The sequence below is a fragment of the Schistocerca nitens genome, chromosome 1, assembly GCF_023898315.1.
Source record: "Schistocerca nitens isolate TAMUIC-IGC-003100 chromosome 1, iqSchNite1.1, whole genome shotgun sequence".
NCBI classification, from domain to species: Eukaryota; Metazoa; Arthropoda; class Insecta; order Orthoptera; family Acrididae; genus Schistocerca; species Schistocerca nitens.
In genome coordinates this window covers 734,701,875-734,727,192 of record NC_064614.1, presented here as the reverse complement: position 1 = coordinate 734,727,192, position 25,318 = coordinate 734,701,875, and the positions used below count along the sequence as shown (strand labels likewise).

General features: G+C 41.6%; 1 protein-coding gene across 1 annotated transcript in view; it reads left to right on the top strand.

Annotated features, from left to right (window-relative positions):
- Positions 1-15,673: 15,673 nt before the first annotated feature.
- The window catches only part of LOC126260173 (dipeptidyl peptidase 1-like), an 85,865-nt gene continuing 76,220 nt past the window's right edge, over positions 15,674-25,318 (top strand). Inside the window, exon 1 of the mRNA XM_049957439.1 lies at positions 15,674-15,728. The gene's annotated coding sequence lies outside the window, so the exon portion shown is untranslated. The remainder of the gene's footprint in view (positions 15,729-25,318) is intronic.

The following is a 25,318-nucleotide window of genomic DNA, read 5'->3' as shown; positions in this document are numbered from 1 at the left end:
TCCAAACCGTCATCGAACCCATCGTTCTACCATTCCTAGACCGGCAAGGGAACTTACTGTTCCAACAGGACAATGCACGTCCGCATGTATCCCGTGCCACCCAACGTGCTCTAGAAGGTGTAAGTCAACTACCCTGGCCAGCAAGATCTCCGGATCTGTCCCCCATTGAGCATGTTTGGGACTGGATGAAGCGTCGTCTCACGCGGTCTGCACGTCCAGCACGAACGCTGGTCCAACTGAGGCGCCAGGTGGAAATGGCATGGCAAGCCGTTCCACAGGACTACATCCAGCATCTGTACGATCGTCTCCATGGGAGAATAGCAGCCTGCATTGCTGCGAAAGGTGGATATACACTGTACTAGTGCCGACATTGTGCATTCTCTGTTGCCTGTGTCTATGTGCCTGTGGTTCTGTCAGTGTGATCATGTGATGTATCTGACCCCAGGAATGTGTCAATAAAGTTTCCCCTTCCTGGGACAATGAATCCACGGTGTTCTTATTTCAATTTCCAGGAGTGTAACATGGGTTGACCGCACCATGGGGGATGCCTACAGGGAACGCAGCTGCTCAAGTGTCCACGCCCACCACCGGATCCCTGAACGAGAACACCATCCGAGCAGTCAACACTGTGCCAGACCACCTCCCAAGGAATGGTAGAGAAATTTGCCTTATTCAAACAATATGTGTGTGTAATAGTGCTGGCGTAAGCTGTCGCCAGCACACCAAGCGGCAAAAAGATCGATAGTAGGCACAAGCAACGCACCTATCAAAAGAGAGGCCAAAAACATACTCGCAGGCAACACTCTGCCAACGCCCTCTCGACCACCAGTATTTAGATCGCCGCCGCGGACCAGAGAGCCCAGCCAGTCATCCAGTGAGTCAACAAGTCGAGTCACCAGTCGCAGCCCAGTAGGAGTCGCAGTCGCAGTCAGCTCATCCTCTAGCTCAGAGTCAGTGAGTATGTAGCGACCAGAGTAGTGCACACAGCGGCACTTGTACTCCACAAGCAGTGAGGCTAACGTGGACTGTTACGGAAGACCTTGTACCACTACACCTGGACGTTCTTAAGAAGCTTTCTGTTTAAGTTACTAAAGAACCTTGTTAATTCATGCCTGCAATTGTGTTATAGAAAGAGGATACCGGCCACCGAACAACAACCTCTCCTTGCTTTCAATAGTACAAGCCTACAGTGACAACGGGATGACACAAAGGTAATTACCTCCGATGCAATCGACCTGGTGACTGTCACAAAAGATACTGCTACGAAATCAAGCATTCAAGGAGAGGGTAAGATACCACACGAAACTAGTTGTAACTCGACTACGCTTACATGGTCGCCAGCAGAAATATGAGGCAACTTTGCACATAAGCGTCGCTAACAGTTTAAAATCCAAGCACACCCTTCCTCTTCCCCTTTCTCCCTGGACCAACAGTCCCATATTTAATACTGGAGCTCATGCGCGGATGGTATCCTTCTTCTTCTGTTTACCATAGGGAATGGATCATCATGAAATGCCAGAAACAGCAGGGATCAGCTAGAGCTCCCAGGCAGAATAGAAAAGAAGCACATAATTACAGGTAACCCGCCACAATGCGATACATAAACTCTCACTAGCTCACTCCAGTGTTTTTTTTATTAACATGTGACGTCATAGTGCGTGTTAAAAAACGGCAGTACTATAATTCAAGGATGTCATGACTTTTTATGTATGCACTACAGAGTATGATCCCAATCACATAGGAGACATTTGAATGCTTAATGAATTACACAATTCCTTACCTAACAACAAATACCCACTTGCTGAGTACCAAGTCTACATTATCACAGCACAGTTAATACGTAATGTTGTAGCGTTAAAAATAATTTAATGTACAAATATCTTTCGCCGTTTACGTTTTTTTTACTATCTCCCACTTTCACAAGAAGACTCATGTAAATACCTGGTTTAATAAGTCACACACACGGCAATAAACAAAACAAATGCCACCTACAGAGGCCCTATGCCAGCCTGAGCAACTGCTGCCTTGCACTCCCTGCCACAGTGACAACTGTCTGAGATGTCAAGTGTCTATACCAGTGGTTTCCAACCTTTCTTGGACCATTACCCATGAGTGCAATCAGACATTAGTCAGTACCCCCCTGCCCTCCACCCCCGTGCCAGCTGTTGTCCCTCCACCCTCCCCCACACTCCCTCACATTATCACCAGCTTTAGCAACTAACAAATCTGTAGAATGAAAGACTTTTCTTGAAACACTTTTATTTTTAATATGGTAAAAGGCATATATATATATATATATATATATATATATATATATATATATATATATGTGTGTGTGTGTGGTGTGTGTGTGTGTGTGTGTGTGTGTGTGTGTGTATAAAGTGAATGATGAAGGAATTCGTGGTGCATCACAAGTGCTACCCACAACTCCTCCTCAGAAGATAAGAAACCTAACTATCCAATGTGAGGGTAGACACTTGTTGAAAAACATACTTCCCCTGCATTATTCCTCTCTTTTGCGACACTCGCTTGATCTGCACACTACAACCCCGTTGAAAATCAGACTCGTTCAGTTGTGTGCCCTATACTTACTGTTAGTAAATTACCTGATTGCTCCATTCCTTACTTTCGCAGTGGCAGGTACTGGACGACTTCAACCTGTTAATTCATTGTGTTTATCCACTCCAATAATAATAATAATAATGACAGTGTACAGCACTACAGTAGCCCTTTGTAATTACTGCTGTGTCATGCTGGCAATTAATTTATTTAGCTGTTCAAATGGTTCAAATGGCTCGGAGCACTATGGGACTTAACATCTGAGGTCATCAGTCCCCTAGAACTTAGAACTACTTAAACCTAACTAACATAAGGACATCACACACATCCATGCTCGAGGCAGGATTCGAACCTGCGACCGTAACGGTAGCGCGGTTCCAGCACAAGACATGTGTGTAATGGGTGGACTATGTGAGGAACCTGTACTCTCCACCGCATTAATGCTGCTAACTGAGAAAAAGTAATTATTGGTAACTTATATAATAAGTATGAGAGTCTTACAGAATTATGATAATAGTAAAGATCATTAGAAAAAAATGTAGTTTAGTGACTGAAACAGAATCGAATCGCTTCGTTTCTACCCCTCAGAAAATTTCATTTTACACCTCAGGGGGTAACTATCCTCAGGTTTGGAACCACTGCTCCATACTCTGCGTATATGCTAACCATCTAGTTAGGGAGGATGACCCAGAGAGGCCTCAAACACATGATCATTGACAGTCAGTAGCTGTCGTGAAATAGTTCCATGCAAAACTCACAAAATGGGAAATCACTGGATCTGTGTGTCCTAGACATCATTTCGACGATGTGAAGCATGAGTCTGCCTTGGCCAGATAAATCACACTGCCTCTTAACACGACCGTTTGTTAGAGCACACCATGAACGGAGTTGGAGACATTTGCGTGCTCACTGGATGTCAGCAAATGTTGCATGATGATCTTAAAAACGTTCAAAAATTATTTTTATTACCTGGCTCATATATGTCGCTGAGCATGTCTACCAGCTTCTGAATTTCCCCACACACTCTTATTAACAAATGTATGACGATAACTTGTATTAAACAAAACACATTATTTATTAACATATACTTGCCGACGTGTACTCAGTACTATAAAATCAACAGGTGTAAAAACATTTTTCACGAATCTTCCTCTCTCCTGTTTCTCACATACCATTCGAGCTCCGACAATGTCCTGCTATGACACTGTCATTGAAGAGGAAGTAAAAGTTGGCTAATATCGGAGTCAAATTCAGGACTTCATGCAACTGAGAGGCAAAGCCTGTACGTAGGATATTACTAAACCTTTTTTTCGTCCTCTTCTAAGGTGATAAATGCTACAATCTCGTTGGAAAATGCTCTTTATCCTTGCATGTGATTATTTCCTCCTTCAGCTAGCACTTTTTTGGGTGACTTGTTCAGGTAACATACTTTTAAGAGAGTTGAATACTATGTCTATCAATACAGACTGGTATGGGTCATATTACGAGCAAATTACATAACCTGCTTTTCTTTCTTCTTCTTTTCTTTTTTTACGTACCTCGAAAACAGCTTCGAGTAATTGCTCAAAATGTGGTACGTAAATGATGAATAATTATAGATTAAATTGATCATAATAGATAACTATGAATCCTTAATGACAGAATATTGACTTTAGCATGACGGTATGGAGCAGTTACACAGGTCCAAATACTATCTGTTATAGCGTTACGGAAGCACGTAACACAAAAATCGAAGACATCACGAATCAGCTAACCACATATGATTTTCTTATTTTATGAACACGTGAGTGAAAGTGACGTCGTGATTAACTTTTAATACTTACATGGCAGTTTGTAATTCTTGGGATATAGCTGCATGCATTAGTCCGTAATCTTGGATGTCCCCTTTACATTCCCTCGTGAGAATAATTACGTTTATGATTGTTAAATGGTTACTTGTTGTCCATTCTTGTCCAAATTTCCTAAAAGTCCGAATCAGTGCTCAAAACGTGCTATCCAAATGATAAAGAATTATAGATTACATGGACCGAGGAGAGTAAACATCGGGTGACACGTCGCTGCCAGTATGAAGTACATTTTGTTACGTATTTCAGACAGCTATACCGAGCAAAAATATACCCAGGTCTGCTAGGAAGTACGCTGTAAACACTGTATACAATTTCCACACAAGTGGTACAGAGAGAAACACATTTTATTTAGTTATATAAATAAATTCAATTATAGTTGTCTCCGTACACCTCCCCCGCTTAGCTGTCAAAAACCAAAAGACAGATGCAGTGATGATAGTGCAAGTGAGGCGCTGAATATTGTTATCACACTTACTCACCGATGAATATGGTGGATAATGAATGCAGCCAGCGGAAGCTGGCCACCAGAGAATACGGGCAGAGGCTCGATAAGCAACGGAGCATCGTAAACTCATTTGGAATGGTTACGGTTTCGACAAGGATAGTAACGGTAAATAATAAAAGCGTGTTTCCCAGTCTCAGTTTTATAGGAACTATTCCCCCCCTCCAGTAACGTGGTTCACCAATTGATCAGACGAACTGTCAGCCACATCCTTCCGCAGTTAGCAAATGCTTTGTCAAAACTGCATCCCTATAAAGCACAATCATCCCATACTGATTTAGAGATGCAATTTACTTACGGTAAATAGAGAATTATCCAGCACAGCAACATAGAATTCCACATTCCAACCGTCAGTATCCCTGTTTGAAAGTTTGCGTAGCCCATTATCACTTATGATTATCTGGAATGTCTGTACTTCCAAACAAGTCAACAGTGATTACTTTAATTCTGCCTATGATGCTGGTGTAGATGCAACGTCTGTGTGTCCTAGTATTCGTAAGTGCTTAGGACAAATACTGGAACTCTTTTATCATGGAAATGTGATCAGAAATACCACCAAAAACAAATGCTTTTTACTGATGATGGTTGTTCATATCAGTAGCAAAAATTTTTGGGTTAGGGTCATGACAACAACATTTCCAGTCACGTGATCTTCTGCTGAAACCTTTTAAATGTGAGTGGACTTGGAAGACAACTAAACCATTTTATGCATTATGGATTCCCCAGGGCCATTGATTGGGGTGTTGGTCCACTACTGACAAGGAATATTCGTGTGTTTTGTTTGTATACATAATGCCTCTTTACACACCAAAAACGCATACTTTATGGAGTATATTTATTACTCTATTATAAGTACCAGTGTCTGTAAAAATGAACGTATGTAAGAACCTGATAATGTTACTGTAGTATAGTGGGTCGTCATAATGTACGGATAATTTGATATTATTTTAAGTAGACCTAAGACATGTATTTTGGTAAAGTAATATACACAATCTAGATGCAGGTCCTCAGTCCAGCACTGCTTTGTAGTAGTAGACATCTCAGCATACACTGCCTTATACGAGCACAACAACAGCATAAGTTTGTATAATCGATAACCACGTCAAACATCTGATTTCTGAACAGCATCCAGGGGTTTTTCCAACGGCATAGCACTTGCCTACAAACCGCTATTGTAACCCAACATGCCCTACAGAGTCCCGACATGTTGTCTCGAGGTGCTCTATCATCAGGTCTGTCTGCAATCGAGCACATATTGGTAATTCACAAGCAGCATTAATATTATCTGTACTGGCCGACCAAGTGCAACAGTCTTGGTACTTCATTCCATAAACATGCATACATGTTTATATGCTTGCATGCAACATTCTGGCGGTTACACCGGTTATTAACGTACATTTGCAATCGCTTATCTCGCGCTTACATTAACCTGTGCAATGTTAATCAGTTAAATACACTGATCATCCAGAACATTGTGACCACCGACCTACTATCGATATAAACCCATCCAGGCGGTAGTAGGGTCATCTGGAGAGGAATGACGAAACCGATTTCTGTTTCATGCCGTAGTTCGTGTTGCTGTATGAAACTGTGGTGTCAGGTTGACAGGGCGTTTCAGACTGACGCTCCCAAGTCTACCTACAAAAGCGGAATAGTGGAGAAAAGCGTAAATGAAAATTGATACTAATCACACCTGGCTACACTTGGTTCGTTCGATACCAGTTTGAAGGCAAAGGAGATGGAATCTGAGGATGATTCACCAGTTAACTATAGTACTTCTTCCTCTCTTGCGTCTGCCGGATCCCTGAAAGCAAATTGCACGTCGAAAATTAAATTGATTTGTAAAACATGAAACTGAGATAGAAAAACTGTTAAATAATGACTTCGCGTTATGAGTTTAATTTCAAGACAACCACTTACATTGCAGAATCACGTCAGCAGCTGCAACAAAAAGGAAATCACAAAAGAATGTAAAACTTTGAACATAGCTGCTAAGGTTCAGTGACCGTGTCAGAATTATATTAGAACAAATAAGCCCACGGTCACAAATATTTAGTCAAAATTGACCAGGTTTCGACGCTACTATGAGCGTCGTCTTCAGAATTAAACTAACTGTTCTAAAACATATTAGGTATATAATACATTTAAAAAATCAAAGTTTGTACTGACTGGAAAGAGATGCAGTACTTACAAGTCACATTTTAAAAAATCTAAGCCGGAAAGGCGACGTCATGAATAGTTGTAAATAAGATGGCGAGCCGCTAAGAGCTGCTCGTACTTGAGTGAACAGAGGTTGCAACAAGACTGAGGTGCCCACGTTAGAAAGTGTGGGCAAGTAAACATGGTGTTTCTACGAGCGCCATCTAGTAGCCGCAGAAACAACTAGGCTACTGTACATTCAAAATTAGACATATGAAATTGTGCATCTTGTTTACAATTATTCATGACGTCGTCTTTCCGGCTTAGATTTTTTAAAATGTAACTTGTAAGTACTGCATCTCTTTCCAGTCAGTACAGACTTTTATTTTATTAATGTATTATATACCTAATATGTTTTAGAACAGTTAGTTTAATTCTGAAGACGACGCTCATAGTTGCATCGAAACCTGGTCAATTTTGACTTAATATTTGTGACCGAGGGCTTATTTGTTCTAATATAACAAAAGAATGTGGTCATAAATACTGTCTTAAAATGCCATTTATGTAATCAAGTGTTCAAAATGCCCACCATCTACTGCACTGCACGTTTGCTGTCATTAGTGTAAGGACTTCTGGACAGACAAAAAGATTCCTTCGATATCATTGCACGCTACGATGATTTAAATTCCCTCGGGTCGTCGGAACTTGAGTTTACCCCGGAGAAAAAGTCCAATGTTGTCAAATCAGACAAACGCGGAGTCCAACTGATGACGCCTTCACTTCGCATCCAGTAATGAGGAAACAGCTAGGTGAGCGATTCCCTAGCTACAGGTGAGCAGTGAGCCGGGCACCCGTCTTGCTGGGGTACCGCATAGAGGTTCTTCATCTAGGAGAGCCGGTAGCACTTCGGTAGGAAACTGCCCGTATCTTTAACCCGTTGAGGCTTCTTAAAATAAGTGAAGACCAATTAAATAGTTTACAGTATCCGGCACAAATGTTGACAATCCATTGCCTCAACCTGCCTCAGCCAAATCGGATTCTCAGCGACCCAATAATGCATAATTCTTACATTTAGGTGTCAATGATTTTTAAAATAGCTTCATCGGTAAAGAGAATTTTCTTCGGAGAAAGAACCTACTGCCCTGATGTTGCATCAGAATCGAGCGACAGATTTCGTTCGTTTTCTACCAGCCCTCTGGTTACTCTGCCGGCGATACAGCTGGAAGCTGCTAGCGCACAAAATGTGAACAATGCTGTGCTGATTTGCTTTAGACTCACTCGCGTTTCTCTGGGGCTAACACGTGAATTACGAGAAACGGCTGCCAGAACATCCGCAACCATCGTTGCAAGCGCTCCTTACTCTCTGCATAGTATTCCAGTGCCCTTCCAACGACAACGTTTTGCACAACGCTGAATTTTCATTCATATTCGTCACCACCTGCCAGGATACGTTCGTGTGTACAACTCAACTTCTCTATACGTGTCCCTTCTGTGTTCTCGTTAAAGACATTTATTTTTTTCAAGCTAGTCAGCAGTTGACGCACGTAAACGACGTAGACAGAATGAAAGCTGCATTTCCTCTGTGCCCCTTTTATAGTGGTATCGTGGAAGTAAAGCACTCTGTTTCCTTATCATCCAATGTAACGTAGGCTATTTTCTTATCTATACAAATTATAAATGATGTAGGACATACTGTAAGTATAAATGAATGTACGTATATATGTTCCACATCTCCTCCTAAACCACTAGACCTATTTCAACCAAACTTGGTACACATATCATTTACTGTCTGGAAAGAATTACTGTGAGGTTAAGAACCACCCACCTACCATACAGGTGTGAAGGAGGGGTTGAAAATCAGTGTACCCCTCACCACGCAAGAATATCCACACTTCGGTCATCCAGTATTTGAGAATGAGAGCACTTAGAGACTTTCCACAACTTTGCACATGATTTCAGACCTTTGCGAGACTTCTTTTTCTGTGGGAAGATCTTATGGGACCAACTGATGACTGCTGAGGTCATCGGTCCCTAAGCTTAGACACTACTTAATCTAACTTAAACTAACCAACACTAAGGACAACACACACACGCACACACCAATGCCCGAGGGAGGACTCGAAACTCTGACGGAGGGAGCCGCGCGGACCGTGACAAGACGCCTAGGACCGGGCGGCTACCCCGCGCGGCTCCGAAACTTTTTCTCGTTGACGACTCCCAGAGAATGGTGCAAGGAATAAAAGTTTATCACTTGCATTTTCGATGTTCATGCAGTAAAACTGCTATATGGAGCACAACGTTTTAATTTATTACTTCTTTACTACTAACTGCATTCATGGCACGCTTTGCAGACGGTATCCACATACACCAGCGAATATACCACAAAAATTACATCGTTGTACGACACTTAGTTTGGAAGGTATGACGTAATAAACACTGAATGCGTGAAAAACTATCCTAACATGCAAGACGTTTAAATTTATTACTTCGTTGCTTCTATCTATTCGAAACACGTTTCGTTGACAGTATCAGCATATGCCGCTCAACGTACTTACAAAAAATATGTCGCTGTACGACACTTAGTTCAGGAGATATGACATCATAAACACTGAAATCCGTGAGAAACTGCCGCATCATGCATGACGTTTAAATTCATTACTTATTTACTACTAAGTCTATTCACAACACATTTCGCAGACAGTAAGGACATATAACAGTGAATGTACCTGCAAAATGATATCATTGGATAGTAGATAATTCAGAGGTCCCACGTCATAAACTTTGAGTTGCATGAAAATAAAACTGTACAGCGAAATTTGCTGGACATACAGATGAAATTTGTGAAGCGTTAAATAAGTTCAATATGTGTAAAATATATATAACATGTGCCCATGTGGGTAAAACCACAGGTAAAAAATTCATTCTAAACGCCTGGAACGATTTTACTCAAGTTTGCAACACATTTGCGTTACAGTCTGGAGAGAAACACTGTAAGAATAATAACGACCAGCCTTCTATGAGGTGAATGTGAAAACATGGAGAGGGAAGGAAGGACGACGAGATGGACAGACAACAAGGAGGAAGAAGGAGATTGGCACAGATAGGAGGAAGGAGGAGATTTGCAGAGGTAGGGAAGAGATAAATAGAGAGAATGCAGAATAACAAATGCATAGAGAAAGTAAAGAGAAAGAGATGGACAGAGAAAGTAAAGAGGAGATGGACAGAGGCAGTGGGAGGAAGAGCTAGATAGAGAGATGGGGTACGAGGAGATGAACATAAAGAGGGGAGGAGGAAATGCACAGAGAAAGGGCAGAAGAGGAGATAGACAGAGAGAGGGGAGAGGATGTCACAGAAAGGAAAAGGGAGCAGATGAATAGGGAGAGGGGAGAGGAGGAAATGGACAGAGAGAGAGGGGGAGGAAGAGATGGATAGAGAGTGGCAGGAGGAGACAAAAAGGGCGGGTGGCGGAGATGGAATTAGAGGTGGAGGAGATGGACAGAGAGAGAAGGAGCAGAAAGACAGGGAGGGGACGAAGATACTGAAATAGAGAGAGACTGGAGCAGTTGTAAAGAGAGACGGGCAGGAGGAGATGGATGGGCAGTGTAGGGGTGGAGGAAGTGGACAGAGAGCGAGGTTGCTTGAGATGGACAGAGAGAGGCGCGAGGAGGAGATAGACTTATAGAAGATTAGAATAAATACATACATGGGCTACGACGGGTACTCAGCCAGATTTAGTATAAAAACGCACACTTCCGTATAAGACCGCAACCGATTTCACGTCCAAAACTGATAAATCGTAAGTTCTAAATACCCTAAGTTCTCCGAAAATATTAACAGTATTTTGGAAAGAGAAAGCAGTTAAATTCTTCTCGTTTAGAGCTGCAACACTGGCAGCAGAAATTACTATAGTTCCATTCGAAAAAGCGAAGTTAATACCAATTCACATCTACATCTATGTGATTACTCTGTTATTCACAATAAAGTGCCTGGCAGAGGGTTCAATGAACCACCTTCAAGTTGTCCCTGTACCGTTCCACTCTCGAACGGCCCCAGGAAAACGAGCACTTAAATTTTTCTGTGCGAGCCCCGATTTCTCTTATTTTCTCATGATGTTCATTTCTCCCTATGTAGGTGGGTGCCAACAGAATGATTTCGTAATTGGACAAGAAAACCAGTGATTGAAATTTCATGAGAAGATCCCACCGCAACGAAAAACGCCTTTGTTTTAATGGTTGCCACTCCAACTCACGTATCATGTCTGTGGCACTATCTCCCCTATTTCGCGATGATACAGAACTAGCTGTCCTTCTTTGAACTTTTTCGATGCCATCCGTGAGTCCCATCTGATGCGGATCCCACACCGCACACCAATACTCCAGAATAGGGCGGACAAGAGTGGTGTTAGTAGTTACTTTAGTAGACCTGTTGCACCTTTTAGGTGTTCTCCCAGTGAATAGCAGTCTTTGGTTTGCTGTACCCACAACATAATCTACGTGATCGTTCCAATGTAGGTTATTTGTAATTGTAATCCCTAAGTATTTAGTTGAATTTACAGCCTTAAGATTTGTGTGACTTATCGTGTAATCGAAATTTAGCGGATTCCTTTTAGTACTCATGTGAATAACTTCACACATTTCTTTATTCATGGTCAATTGCCACTTTTCGCGCCGATAGAGATATCTTATCTAAAACATTTTGCAATTCGGTTTGGTCATCTGATGACTTTACAAAATGGTAAATGGCAGCATCATCCGCAAACAATCTCAGACGGCTACTGAGATTGTCTCCTATGTCTTTAATACAGATCAGGAACAATAGAGGGCATATAACACTTCCTTGGGGAATGCCGGATATTATTTCTGTTTTACTCGATTACTTTCCGTCTATTACTAAGAGCTGTGACCTTTCTGACAGCAAATCACGAATCCAGTCGCACAACTGAATCGATATTCCATAGCCACGCAGTTTGGTTAGAAGACGCTTGTGAGGAAAGGTGTCGGAAGCCTTCTGGAAATCTAAAAATATATAATCAGTTTGATGTCCCCTGTCGATAGCACTCATTAGTTTATGAGTATGAAGAGCTAGTTGTGTTTCACAAGAACGCTATTTCCTGTATCCGTGCTGACTATGTGTCAATAAATCATTTTCTTCGAGGTAATTCATAATGTTCGAACACAGTACATGTTCCAAAACCCTACTGCAAAAGGAAGTTATTCATATGGGCCTGTAATTCAAGGATTACTCCTGCTTCCCTTTTTGGGTATTGGTATGACCTGAGCAATTTTCCAGTCTTTTAGTATAGTGCCACGCAAAACAACAAGGGGTGCAAGCCCCTCCACGAAAAACATGGCCACACCATAACACCACTGCCTCCGAATTTTACTGATGGCACTACACACGCTAGCAGGTGACATTCACCGGGCATTCGCCAACCCACACCCTGCCATCGGCTCGCCACATTGTGTACCGTGATTGGTCATTCCATACAACATTTTTCCACTGTTCAATCGCCCAATGTTAACGCTCCTTACAGCAAGCGAGGCGTCGTTCGGCATTTACCGGCGAGATTTGTGGCTTATGAGCAGCCGCTCGACCATGAAATCCAAGTCTTCTCACCTGCCGCCTAACTGTCATTGTACTTGCAGTGGATCCTGATGCAGTTTGGAATTCCTGTCTGATGTTCTGGATATATGTCTGCCTATTACACGTTACGACCCTCTTCAGTTGTCGGCGGTCCCTTTCGGTCAACAGACGAGGTCGGCCGGTACGCTTTTGTGCTGTAAGTGTCCCTTTACGTTTCCACTTCACTGCCACATCGGAAACAGTGGACCTAGGGATGTTTAGGGGTGTGGAAATCTCACGTACAGACGTATGACACAAGTGTCACTCAATCGCTTGACCACGTTCGAAGTCCGTGAGTTCCGCGGAGCGCCCCATTCTGCTCTCTCACAATGTCTAATGCCTACTGAGGTCGCTGATATGGAGTACCTGATAGTAGGTGGCAGCGAAATGCGTCTAATATGAAAAACGTATGTTTTTTGCGGGTGTCTGGATCCTTTTGATCACATAGTGTATGTTTTTCATCTTGGCAGTTGTTCTTGTTTGGAATTCAGGAATATTTGCTTCGTCTTCTTTGGTGAAGGAATTTAGGAAAACCGTGTTTAATAATTAGCACTTTAATTAATATAGTCATTAAAAGAGACCGCACGTCGTTTAGTGCGGGATTTACCACTATTCATCTCGGTGAAAACAAAATTACGATGTCTTAAACGGTTTTGGAAATACTTGACGCGAAAAACTTAACTGAATCGCCCTTGGTATTAAAAGAGCATCGTGTTGTGTTTGTTCGAATAGAAACACGTTTTAAGATCGCAGACTAAAAGCAACTAACGGTTCAGCTTAAAAAAAAGCCACGGAAAAGGTTAGTCACACCACACACGAAGCGACAATACTGTCGTCCAAAAGCTTCGTAGAGACAATTCAGGAAGATTTCTAGACGTTGGATTGTGGGTCCCATCTTTTTCAACGAAACAATAAACGCACAACGATACTGCAGTGATATTCTGTAGCCATTCATAGGAGAACTTGTCTTAAGTGAAATACTGAACGGTTATTTTCAACAATATGGTGCAACCGCACAACAGATCGCGTTTCAATGTCACTGCTTGCTGATGTTTTTGGTGATCGCACAATTTCACAGGGACTTTGGCCTCCACGATCGCCTGACCTAACACCACCTGAATTTTTCTTCTAGGCTGCAGCGAAAGCAACTGTCTATAAAAACCGTCCGAAATCCATCGATGAATTGAAAACTGCAGTATCCACTTTCACTGCTTCTATTACAGAAGAAAAGTTACATCTTGTGTTTGGAAACATGATTAGACGAACTGAACTGTGTATTCAACAACAGGGGGGACACTTTCAACATTTAATGTGAAAATTTGTAAGTAAAAATGAATATTAAATAAATCAATAACTTGTATTTCACTGAGTTTCATTTCGGTATATTCACTGCGACATACGGCACGAGCGGCTAACAATCATACGACACTGCGGAGAGACTTTTTGAACACCCCGTATAACCTTCGCGCAGAAATAAACATCGACGGTTGGGGCAATGAGCTGAAAGTGTAGCACAGTTTCTGGGCTCCTTGGTGTGTATAATTCGATGCGGCACTTTTGATTCTGCGTTAGACGTCCACAATCCCAAGTATATGTAATGTACACGGTGCAGTCTCATTAACGTAACCACCAGTCAAAAGCCTGAAAAGATACCATTTGCAGCGTGAACGTGCAGGAAGACAGTCAGTGAGATTCTGGAAGGTATCGACAGAGATGTGGAGCCATGCCGACTCCAGTGTCGTGGCCAACAGTCCTAAGTTTCTCGGTTGATGATCCATGGCGCGAACAGTCCGATCAGGGTGTTCCCAAAGATTTTCCATTGGGTTTAAATCCGGGGTGTTTGGTGGACAGGGAATTACAGTAAAATCATCCTGGTGCACTTCGAACTACACACGTACGCAGCGAGCTGTGTGGCACGTTGCATTGTTCTGCTGGTAGATACCGTTGCTCCGAGGAAGAACAAAATGCACGTAGGGGTGGAAATGGTCCCCAACGATAGATGAATACTTGTGTTGATCCATTGTACCGTCAAGAACGACGAGATCACCCAGGAAATGTCACGAAAACATTTCACTTGTTATGCCTTGAGAAAATTCGATGCCCAGATCGACTGTAACGGAAATAGGTCTGCTAGTTCAACTGTATCTTGTAGTGTTGTAGTCGAAGATCTGAAGATGGTCTGTTAAATAAACTAATACAAATAACCACAAAATAAGTAATTAGGACCCTGACAGACATCATGTATTATGTTGAAATAAGAAGTGGATGATGATATTCGCGTAGACCCAAGGTATTTGTTGGTTTATTTATTTTCCTCTTAACTTTGCCTTTACGTAAGTGTATGTCCGTTTTGAGTGTTGGTGGCTGGCATTAAATTCTTGTGTCACACTAGAATTCAAGGAAACGTCTTTATGTCCATACTGATACGGCAATATGCCCACAGAAGGAATCGCGAGTGATACTTCCTTTTTATGTGATATAACTGTTCACAAAGATCACAGCGTGTTTCTTTCGACCGATTTATTCTTCTGTTTACCACTCCCGTTGTAATATTTCTCGTTCGACAGGAGAAGTTATGGCGCACTCAGGACCTGAAAATTAGAAAATTAAACACTCAAGTACTATAAGGGAAAATCGCACCTTAGTTTCTTTCTTCTTCTTTTTTCCTTTAACTTTCTATTTACGGAAGTAAATTTTTGTATCGAGTCTTTGGTGGCTTGCCTCGAATATTTTCTAGGATTACGCCCAATTAGTGTCACTAGAAAAGTAGTTCGTAATTGCAGCCACTGATGGAAAATGACGTGTCGTTGTCCAAATATTATCCTTTATCGAATAGCACAAGTGTGGGGCAACAGCAGAAGCTACCTGGAAATCAATCAAGCATTTCATTTGATCGTATTGGTCACCGTTGAGAAACGATAAATTCTAATGAACTGTTGCTTATCTGATATCGCAAGCTACGTAGATAATCAAGCTTGAGTATTTAATCGCTCTAATTCTCAGATATAAAACAGAGTCTGGTTACGTCTGTGGGAAATTCAGGGTTCAACAGTTAACAGGTGAGTGGTCAGGCGCAGCTACCTTAACTGCATAATTTGAAGTTGAAAGTACAGATTCGTAACCCGTTAAGCTGCTTTCTTGTGCGCCATAATTCAGTGCATTTGACAATCGTTCTGTAAAGCACGCCTTTAGAAACGGAATGGCAAACAACAGCACCTGTTGACATACTGTCTGTTGGCTAATAGTACGAAAGAAATTAGAAACTCGTTATAACATCAACAAATGAATGTGATATGCTTCACATTAAGTTATGACTTTCTGAGGCGCAGCCGCAGCCACTTTACTATTTTGGGAGGAAATTGACTCCGTTTTGGTTGGAAGAAAAACACCTCGAGTTACATCTTCTTCAGTTCGTTGATTTATTTACTTTCTTTTACTAAACAACTAATTCAAATTTATAAAAAGTTTCAATTTACCTATTTTTTTGGTAATTTTATTAAGATGAATAAAAATCGCCTGTAAACATAGATCAGTCCTTCTTAAAAGCTGATAAGAAATTAATTCACATGGACTTTCTTTGTTCACATTTGTTTAGCAAAAAGAGGATAGCGTTCCTAATATTCCATGTGAGACAAATATGGCGCGTAAATCCACTTTAAGTAATATGAATTATAACAGATTAGTTTTAGGCATTAACATCCGCAGTAATCACATATAAACATCGTCGTAAAAAGTTTAAATCCATTAGAGATCCCATATTCTAGTCGAATTTGAACGTAAGTCTCTGTGAACTAATGTCTTATCAGCCTTTAAGAAGGATTCCTACGATATATAACTTGCCTTCCCAGGAGAATAATTACAGTTCTCTCGTCGATTCCTCTCTTGAGTACTGTAATTGTGGGATTACATGGAAATACGACGAACAATAGAGAAATAGAACATTTAAAAGAAAAAGATTTATTCAGAGATACAGATCGTGATCAGTGAAATCTGACCAGCTACGAATTGTAGGAGTACGAAGCAAGGAATTAAATTATCTCCTCCATATATTTTGTGTTTGTGTGAGTGTGTGTGAGAGCGCGCGCTGTTTGATAGCTTTCTCCGTCATTCATATTATCAGCTTCGTCAATGATTCTGTTTGATAAATACGGATCATACCTAAGAAAATTAATTTCGTTGTCCGGGAAGTTCGCCTGAATCATCATTCCTAACACTTTGTGAGCGGAACTAATTTAATAGCATTAATGCTGTCGTTCCAAATACTGAACGGTACTGTGAATCCAAGTCCAGTACAGTTACCATTTTCCCATTTCCAGTCCATTTGCAAAAGTTGTGGGGAATTACAAAGGGGCTGCCCGCTATACAAAGTGAATGTACCTTGTCTTTCATATATACAGTTATATTCGACGGTTTTGCAAAACCAGTGACGTTATGAATAACACGATTGGTGTCTAAGAAACATTCAGGGAGATCGTCTTTCACAGAAGTCCAACATATCAGCACTACTCACACAGAAAATCTGTAACTGCTACTACGATAAATTTGCAGATTTTTGAGCTCATGTAGAGAGGTACACGCAACGATTGTTCCGTACGACGCTTTGCTGCGGTATAGAATGTCATATCGATATGTTGGCACTCTATACACATTGCACCGCACACATTAAAGTGTCAAGCGAACTGCAAAGCACACGCAGAATGTGTGTTCTCGGAATCTTTCACGACGACATGCTTCATTGAAATCTTTTCTGTTCACAAACCACGTGAGTTCGAAGTGTCAAGGCTTATACACCGAAACGATTATACTGGAGATGAAGAATGTGCTATAAGCATGATCAGTCACTGTCCCTTACTGTTTTTTCATATTTCTTTGTATCCATTCCAGTGACTAAACATACGGTCTAGTGTTTTGTGCTTCATGTAAGTTTATTATAGTACTTTTGATACCTCCATGCAACGTCGTGGATGAACATGTAAATGATTTTTAATTTATCGAACGTTCTAGGCAGCAATTGATACGTAAACGATCAGAGCTTAGGAACGCTAGGCTCTGTCTAGATTGAGCACCACCTTCTAAACAGTAGGTCACGTTATGCGGATAAAACAGCTCAGACAACGAGCTACATCTGTCAAAGTGAGAATAGTATGGGCTTCAGAGGTTCCGGCACGTCTTCTGAAAAGGAAATGGGCACACTGAAATGTAGTTTACGCTAACCAGACTAAAACTGTTAAGTATCTTGAGGCTACAAACATTTACTTTCAAGTGCAATTTTGTTCTTCTCTCTTTCTTCGAATGCTGTGGTAAATGTTACTTTGCCATTTGTATTGCACACGTTTAACGTTGCCTACCTATCTAGTCTTAATTGTTTGTAATGATATGGAGTGGAAATGAAGTCCCATGCTTCTTTACAGAGCGTAGGGGAACGATGCGGGAGACCCGCACCGCCGTACTAGGCAAGGTCCTAATGGAGGTGGTTTGCCGTTGCCTTTCTCCGACTGTAATGGGCATGAAAGATGATGACGAAGACAACACAACAACGCCCAGTCATCTCTGGGCAGGTGAAAATCCCTGACCCCGTGCTCGGGAAGCGAGAACGCTACCGCGAGACCACGAGCGCTGACTTGTAATGCTATAGTCACGATATTGAGCTTGCATCTATGTGTGACTGAATAAATGCATTTTTCCCTTACTTTAATTTATTAAGAAACGTACTGCTTGCTTCACATTTCATTTGCAGAATTTGACACTTTATATTTACATTGAAACTGGTACCACCCCCGCAAGCACGCAGAAGTGCCGCAACACGACGTGGCATGGATTCGACTAATGTCTGAAGTAATAGTGAAGAGAATTGATACCATGAATCATGCAGAGCTTACCACAAATCCGTAAGAGTAAGATGGGTGGAGATCTCTACTGAACAGTACGTTGCATGGCATCCAAGCTATGCTCAATAATGTCCATGTCTGGGGAATTTAGTGGCCAGCGGAAGTGTTTACACTCAGGAGAACGTTCCTGGAGCCACTGTGTAGCAATTCTGGACGTGTAGGATGCCTCATTGTCCTGCTGGAATTGCCCACGTCCGTCGGAACGCACAATACACATGAATCTATCCACGTGATCAGACAGGATGCTTAACGTACATCTCATCTGTCGGAGTCACATCTAGACGTATCATGGGTCCCACATCACTCCAACTGTACATGCTCCCCACCATTACAGAGTCTCCATCAGCTTGAACAGTCTCCTGCTGACATGCAGGGTCCATGGATTCGTGAGGTTGTGTCCGTACCCGTACACATCCATCGAGACTCGTCTGACCAGGCACATGTTTGCAGTCATCAACAGTCCAATTTCAATGTTGACTGGCCCAGGTGAGGCGTAAAGCTTTGTTTCGTGCAGTCATCAAGGGCACAAAAGTGGGCCTTCAGCTGCAAAAGCCCGTATCGATGATTTTTCGATGAATGATTCGCACGCTGACACTTGTTGATGGCCCGGCATTAAAATCTTCAGCAATTTGCGGGAGGGTTGCACTTCTTTCACGTTGAATGATTCCCTTCAGTTGTGATTAGTCCCGTTCTTGCAGGATCTTTTCCCGACCGCAGCGCCGTCAAAGATTTGATGTGTTACTGGATTCCCGATATTCATTTTACACTCGTGAAATGGTGGCACGAAAAAATCCCCCCTTCATCGCTACCTCGGAGATGCTGTGTCCCATCTCTCGTGCGCCGTTCAAACTGCCTTCTTAATTCTTGATAACCTGCCATTGTAACAACTGCGGTAGACAATTGTTGTTTTATATTGGCGTTGCCGATTGCAGCACCGTATTCTGCCTGTTTATAAATTTCTGTATTTGAATAGGCACGCCTATAACAGTTTCTTTGGCACTTCAGTGCAGATTAGAAACAACTCCGGCGTATTATAGCTCAATATATATTTTATTACCTATTAAGTATGTTTATCTTGCACTATAAAGTGAAAACATTATAACCATCACCACACAAATATAAAGCAAGATATGAAAATCGCCAATCACACCAAACATCTTATCCTAATGATAGAGATCTACCGTACTCAAGAAACCCACAAAAGAGACCAAGCTAGTGAGAAATAACAAGATCTGATTGACCAGCAGTATAGGAAGTGCACATGGAGTGAAAAATCGACATATTTTATTAGTAGTAAAACATCTATTAAGCCATAGTGAGCTAGAACTGTTTGACACAAAACTACAATGAGACAATCTGTAAACGAAACGTGCAACTTGAAAATACGTGTATATTTTAGGCCATCGAAGAGGCTTTTTCATAAATTGTGGCAAAGCATAAACTGCAAAACTGCATATGTTCAGTTGCTTACAAAAGTAACAACAAAATCGTCAGTATATCACATTATGTCTGTACGCGATTCACTCCAAAAACATACTGCAGCTAGCCAGGATCTCTTACTGTCGTCCAGAAATAGAGATTCTCTTCATTTAGAAATATAAAATTGCCATAAGGAACTTATAGAGTATTCTACCGAAACTATGATCCACAAGGTAACCAGAAATTTTAGGGAACAGTAATGGTAGTAGTTTCCAAAAATGGTTCAAATGGCTCTGAGCACTATGGGACTTAACATCAGAGGTCATCAGTCCCCTAGAACTTAGAACTACTTAAACCTAACTAACCTAAAGACATCACACACATCCATGCCCGAGGCAGGATTCGAATCTGCGACCGTAGCGGTCGCGCGGTTCCAGACTGAAGCGCCTAGAACCTCCTGGCCACAGCGGCTGGCCCAGTAGTTTCCCTGTTTTTGAAGTGTACGTCACTGGTAAAAAAACTGTATTCGTAAATTCTTACAAATAAGTAACAAATAACGCTATCATCAATACATTTCAGTGTCTTGTTCTGTATCTCAAAGTATGTCATCTTATGGTATCAGAACATTTTGATATCAAGGTATACCGTTATATAATGCATAGTACAGAGTACTTTCCTGTATAGTTCAGACAAGAGTAATTTTCCGCTCTTTAATAAGAACACCACGCAGTTATCTACGAGATTACAATGAGGTTAAGTGTTACCTATTTTGCAACAGCCACTTTCGTCGCTGCAGCCGTTATCATACGTGCCTCTGTCGGAGGCAGTAACTCGTAGTCGTTTAGTTGTTCACATCATTATTCAGTAGATTTCCTGCTCTAGCTACTTCTTGCCTGTAAAAATTGCAGTGGAAAATTGTGTAGCGAAAGTGCTCATTTACGGTGTATCTAAAAGTGTATCTTCCTTTCTCTGAGCCTCAGTAGCTCAAATTTCGTGCACATCATATTACGGTAACGCTTGTGAAAATTGCAGCACACAGAAGGATACATGTGAGTGAAGTAGATTAGATTACAGAATTCTGTACACTCTTTGACTTTCGAAATTTAGCATGAAGTGGAACTCCCACGAGTCACTATCGGTGACCCTAAATATAGCGGCAATAGATCAAAGCGAGGATGAGTATGTTCATGGATAATATACGCCACACAGAGATTCCAGGAATCATCGATTGATGCTCATGGAGAACCGCGAGAAATATGTAGCCGAACAACCATATCCCACACATTGAATGGGCGAGCTCAGGTTACTGTAGCAGTGGTACCTCTGTCGTGCTGAAAAGAGGAGCAATGTCTCGGGCATTTAAACCTCACTGGTGTAACGGTTGCTTCTTAGATTACCCTCAATATGGAGATGTCGAGATCGCCTGCTGTATCTAGTTGTGCCCATAGAATATCATATCTGGCGGCTGCCCACTACGTTGGCCATCAACATAAGATACAAGGCTGACCACGGTGCTCCTAACATGCGTACAAAACTGGTAGATTACGGTTCAACGTCCTTTCGACACCTAAATCATCAGAGACAGAGCATAAACTCGGACTGGGAAGTAAATCGTCAGTTTTTTCCTAGAGAAAATGTAACGTTATTTCTATTGTAGGATATCGCTGAAACAGCTTCTAGGCGGTCAGTGTTATTGCACAACAATATTGTGCAATATTATTAAATTTATTCCTTGAATGCCTAATAAAATTGTGCAATATTTAGTTTGGTTCGAAAGTCTGAACGATCAAGACGGTGTAATTGTTCTACTTTCCCTTGAGCAGAAAAATAAGGTGATATAAAGAGAATCAATAATTATAACTCCCGATAACATGTTGAGAAAACTGAGACTGAACTAAATGTATATCAGAACTTTTTTGTAGTTGACAGTCCAACACTTAATATATTACTGGAAATGGTTGCCTACAAATGGTTGACTATGTGTTTCTCCTTAATGATTTTTTTTTAATTACTTGTGGGCTATGACTCTCTGTATGAGTTCAATATTACCGCAGAACAGTAAATATTGAGCAGTAATGTCCATCGACTGCCAGCAGCCTTGCCTCACTGTTAACACCGGTTAACTTCAGATCACCGAAGTTAAGCGCTGTTGGGCTTGATGGGTCACTGTCCGGATTGCTGAGCGCTGTTGGCAAGCGGGATGCACTCAGCTCTTGTGAGGCCAATTGAGGAGCAAGTAGCTGCACTGGTCACGAAAACTGACATAGGCCGGCAGAGCGGTGTGCTGACCACGTGCCCCTCCGTATCCGCATCCGGTGACGCCTTGGGGCTGAGGATGGCACGACGGTTGGTCGGAACGTTGGAACTTCTAGGCGTGTTCGGACGGTGTTTGTTTCAATATTCATTCAACTATTGGGGCCGCTAAAAAGACACAAATATTTGTGTCTTTTATGCATAACAAGCAGTAATGGGGGGATGCGCTTCGCTCAAACCAAGATGAAACAGTGTGTGTGTGTGTGTGTGTGTGTGTGTGTGTGTGTGTGTGTGTGTGTTTGTGGTTTGAGGTTTTCGGGCTCTAAACAGCGTGGTCATCAGCGCCCAAACGCATAGAAACAGGAACACACGCGGTGAAGGGACGAAGACAGACAGCGAACAAGGAGAACAGCTAACAAACACAGACCTGACGCAGTTCCAAACACTCACATACAGAGGCAAAACAAGAGGAGAAGAAACGCACTAAAAAAGGAAAGGAAACCCAAGGAAAAGAGAACAGAAATAGAAGTCAGACAAGTAGGTAATCGTGACTGGCGGACCTCTTACCTAAAACCTGGGTGAGCCAGTCACCCAGCAGCACATTAAAATCCTCTACCTAAAATCCGAGGCAACAAATTGGACAGGACACAAAACCGTAAGACCTTAACCACAGTCGTTGCGTCGTCTTGCAAAATAGAGGGCAGGACTGGTAGGACGTACGCCATGGCCGCGTGGTGACCTTGACCAGACGCGAAACAAGCCGTTGGTGAAAACGCTGGGAGTCAAATTCAAAAATCAAATCTTTTTATGCTAATCATTTAAACTATTGTTTATTGCTAACAGATAAGACCTAATTTATTTCTAAAAGGAAGTAACACACTAAACTTTTTGAGAACATGAATCAGCACAAGATATTAATTTGTTAAAGGAATAGAATAGATGAAAAGCCATCAGAGTGGGAGCACAGTGCTAGATTTGTAGCAAAAGTCATCTCCGTCAGGCCGTCCTCTCAGAGAGTCCAACTGAAACCACAGATATTTGAAGCTCGTTTCACCTGGCGTCATCCTTGGGGATAATGATGGCTGCCGTTTACAATACAGTGAAAAGGAAGGAGTCCTCCTCCATTTTTAAAACGGTCCACGTAAAATGAGACTTTAATTTCGGGGAAATGTTTTTAATCGTTCATGGCTGTGTAGCGATGGTACATATTTCCACTTCGGCGTCTTAAGAAGGATCAGGAGTGGGATTAAATCACGGTGTGAAATGATATCAATAATATGATTCCCTGATGACGTTGGTAGCCTCAGGGAAAATGAAGAAGAATTACAGGACTTGGTGAATGGAATGCTCTAGTCAGAGCTGAATATGGATTGAGGGTATACCGAAGAAAGACGAAAGTATTGAGGGGTAGTGGAAAGAAAAAAAAATGGCTCTGAGCACTATGGGACTTAACATCTATGGTCATCAGTCCCCTAGAACTTAGAACTACTTAAACCTAACTAACCTAAGGACATCACACAACACCCAGTCATCACGAGGCAGAGAAAATCCCTGACCCCCCGGGAATCGAACCCGGGAACCCGGGCGCGGGAAGCGAGAACGCTACCGCACGACCACGAGCTGCGGACTTTAATTTTATGCTTTAACATGAAGAAATATCATAAAACGCTGGGTAAGAGCTACGGTGGAGTACCTTTTAGTGAAACAATGAATAGAATGATTTCAACACTTCAAGAACGGTGATTCTGATGCTGAGAACTGACATTGTGGTGGAAGAGGGAAGATCTTCGAAGCTACTGAAACCAACGGAAATAATCGCAGGAGATCATAATCGAAAGCAATGATGCGTTTGAGCCGAGCACTGAAAGACAAACGGCCACAATACAGCGCTAATGATTTTACAGCATGACAGTGGTCGATTCCATGTCGCGACACCCGTCAAAACATACTGGGAATCGTTGAAACGAAAAGACCTACCTTACCTGCAGTATTCTCCAAACAATTTTCCCTGTGATGAGCATCTTTTTGGATCAATGGCATTTGACCTGAGGAGATCGAGGCACATTAGCCATAAGGGCACAATGGTCAATTGGTGTCATTTTCTTAAACTGCCGTTAAAATACGCCACCTACCATGGAGATCGATGGCAACAGTGTCGTTGTCTTTCCACAAACTTGCCAGTGCATTTAGATTGTCGAGCGAGGAACGGCATGCATTTTTATCTTTTTTTGTTGTTGAAAGTAAAATTTGCTTTCTTAAGGTGTTTTGTTGTCTACTTCAAGACAACACTCTTACTACACAAGTGAGTACAGTGGTTAAAGTCCATAGATTAAGTATTATTTTGATACTGTAGACGGGGATAGATGTTTGAAACGTTTTCGCTAACGAACTAACATAATTCCAATACAGCGATGGGGCACAGTGGCCCATTTAAATAAGGGCATGTCGGCCCAAATGGTCAACCTATCTCTCTGCTTTCTGTAAGTAAATAATTTTATTAACTTTAATAGGTACAAAGTAATCGAAGACTACGTCAAATCCAATGTAATTATCACGCGAGAAAATTGGGTCTTGCACTGATTTTAAACCGGTAATATTTATGTGATGTTTGATATTATTTTCTTCTTTTCTTTCAAAACCTATAACTTCTATTCAGGTGTTCAAGTAAAATGACTGTAATATACATTTGAACTTACTACGTACTGGACACTGAAGGATATATTTTTTCAAGTATCAAATCTGCCTGTTCCTTCGAATATATTCCTCTAAATACCTCTTGTCAACTGAACTTTAAACCTCTCGAATGTAATCATGCTTTTACTCATCGTCGTTCTACTATTTTGTTTTTAGGATGAATCGAAAATATAAAACAAAAACTGAGAGAGGCGATGTTTCTGAAGCAACTAAGAGACTATCAGTCATAGAATTCAATCCTCCACACGGAGAAAACACAATTTAAAGAGGAATACGGGTGGTGTGTAAAAACCTTTTTTTAACAATAAAAATACAAAAAGCGCTCTGGTCTAGCTAAATTTTCTTACATAATAGACAGAAAGAGAAAAGAAATGTCTGAGAAGGTTCTTCAAGAT